Source organism: Paroedura picta, chromosome 9 (assembly GCF_049243985.1).
Source record: "Paroedura picta isolate Pp20150507F chromosome 9, Ppicta_v3.0, whole genome shotgun sequence".
In the NCBI taxonomy this organism is placed as follows: domain Eukaryota; kingdom Metazoa; phylum Chordata; class Lepidosauria; order Squamata; family Gekkonidae; genus Paroedura; species Paroedura picta.
The window spans coordinates 78,888,359-78,890,918 of record NC_135377.1 but is presented as its reverse complement, the minus strand read 5'-3'; positions in this window follow the sequence as shown (position 1 = coordinate 78,890,918).

The window sequence follows — 2,560 nt, the reverse complement described above, 5'->3', positions numbered from 1 at the left end:
CGCTCAGTCAGTCAGAAACAGACTCCAGGACTCTCTCTTCTCTCTCTTTCTATGCAAAGGTATTTCTCTTTCCACAATAAAACTATTTTGTTCTTTTAAGCAGCCTGCGGCTTTGGTGCTCTATGCATATTTCAGCTCTGCCAACAGCCTTCAATAATTCAAAAAGCGACCAGGAAAAATTAAACGGCATCTCGTCCTCCCAACTGCATTCTTTTTTCTTAAAGCGGTTCTTTGTTTAAGAAATAAGGGGAAAACATGCTCAAGTGCAGCTTGAACTGCCTTTCGGGCCTCCCCTTGCTTGACTACATGAAATTATGTGAAAAGAGTTCCCAGTGTTTTCCTCTACTTTCCAGTACCCAAAGGAATCTCAAAGCAGCTGGCTGTCACCTTCCCTTCCTTTCCCCACAACACCCTGTGAAGCCGGAGGGGCTGAGAGAGCTCTAAGAGAACAGATCTGTGAGAACAGCTCTTACAGGACTGTGACTGGCCCAAGGTCACCCAGCTGGCTGCATGTGGAGGAGCAGGGAATCAAACTTGGGTTTCCAGATTAGAGGTTGCCGTTCCTAACCATTATACCAAGCTGGCTGAGATTCATAGCGTCCCAATTTGGACTGAGGCTACAATGTAAGGGGAAGGAGGTTTTACCTTTGCCTCACCTGCAGTGACCCCAAGAACTAGCATTTGTTCCCCTAGGCCAGGGGTAGTCAAACTGCTGCCCTCCTGATGTCCATGGACTACAATTCCCATGACTATCCCTGTCCTAGGCCAGCTGTGTTTACATAGGGCCTCTGCAGCAGCACCTGGCTGTTTCCACAAAACTGCAAATAGTTATTCCCTTACACCACTGAGCAGCCCGAACAGCCCAGATGAGCCAGTGAATGGTAGCTAAGCAGGGCCAGCTGTGGTGAGTACTTAGAAGGGGGGTAGAGAGACCAGATTCCAGACGGGGCCTGGAACCCCCCAGAATTACAGTTTATTTTGAGATTACAGGGATTAGTTCTCCTGTATAAAATTGATTGTTTGGATTGTTGGCAGCCTTACCAACAAGGGAGACCAAGGTGTCTGTGAAGAGGAAGGCACATGAATGAGTCAACAGTGTGATTCAGTGGCTAAAAAGGCAAATGGGATTTGGGGCTGTATCAAACGGAGTATTGTGTCCAGATCACGGGAGGTGATGGTACCGCTTTACTCTGCTCTGGTTCGGCCTCCCTTGGAGTCCTGTGTTCAGTTTTGGATACCCCAGTTGAAGAGGGATGTAGACAAACTGGAACGTGTCCAGAGGAGGGCAACAAAGATGGTGAGGGGTTTGGAGACCAAGACGTATGAGGGAAGTTTCAGGGAGCTTGGTCTGCTAGAGAGGAGAGGACTGAGAGGGGATCTGATCGCCATCAAGTATTTAAAAGGGAGCCATATGGAGGATGGAGCAGAATTGTTCTCTCTTGCCCCAGAGGGACAGACCAGAATGAATGGGATGAAATTGATTAAACAGAAATTCCATCTAAACATCCGGAAGAAGTTCCTGACAGAGCGGTTTCTCGGGAGGTGGTGGGTTCTCCATCTTTGGAAATTTTTAAATAGAGGCTAGATAGCCATCTGACGGAGAGGCTGATTCTGTGAAGGCAAAGGGGTGGCAGGTTACAATAGATGAGCGACTGGGATGTGAGTGTCCTGCGTTGAGCAGGGGGTTGGCCTAGATGACACATGAGGTCCCTTCCAACTCTATTATTCTATTTTATTCTATTTTATTCTATTTTATTCTATTTTATTCTATTTTATTCTATTTTATTTATTTATTTATTTATTTATTTATTTATTTATTTATTTATCATACTTCTATACCGCCCTCCCCGGAGGCTCAGGGCGGTTTACATTATAACAGAGAACCATGCATAAAACAGTCTGTAGAACATGTACATCAATAACCAACAATTGCAACCAAACACAACACAGTATAACAATAAACAATCATAATACAAACAGGTCCAGGGCTTGTTGATGGGATTCTGAGGGTGGGGGTGGGGGGGAGCAGGAGCCCTTGGTCGCTGTAGATTACATCTGGTCTTGGCCAAATGCCTGGCGGAGGAGCTCCTTTTTGCAGGCCCTGCGGAACTGTTTAAGCTCCGTCAGTGCCCTGATCTCCTCTGGGAGCTCGTTCCACCAGGTAGGGGCCAGAACAGAGAATGCTCTGGCCCTGGTCGAGACCAGGCGGACTTCTTTAGGGCCAGGGTCCATTAGCCGGTTGGTGGCGGTGGAGCGCAGAGCTCTTTTAGGGGCATAGGCAGGGAGGCGGTCCCTCAGGTACACTGGGCCCTGACCGCGTATGGCCTTGAAGGTAATTACCAGGACCTTTAGTCTGATCCGGAATTCAACTGGTAGCCATTGCAGCTGATGGAGAATAGGCCGGATATGGGACCTCCACGGTGTTGCCGTGAGGATCCTGGCTGCTGCATTTTGAACTAGTTGTAGTTTCCGGGTCAGGGCTAAGGGCAGGCCTCCATAGAGCGAGTTACAAAAGTCCAGTCTAGAGGTGACTGTCGCATGGATCACTGTGGCTAGGTGT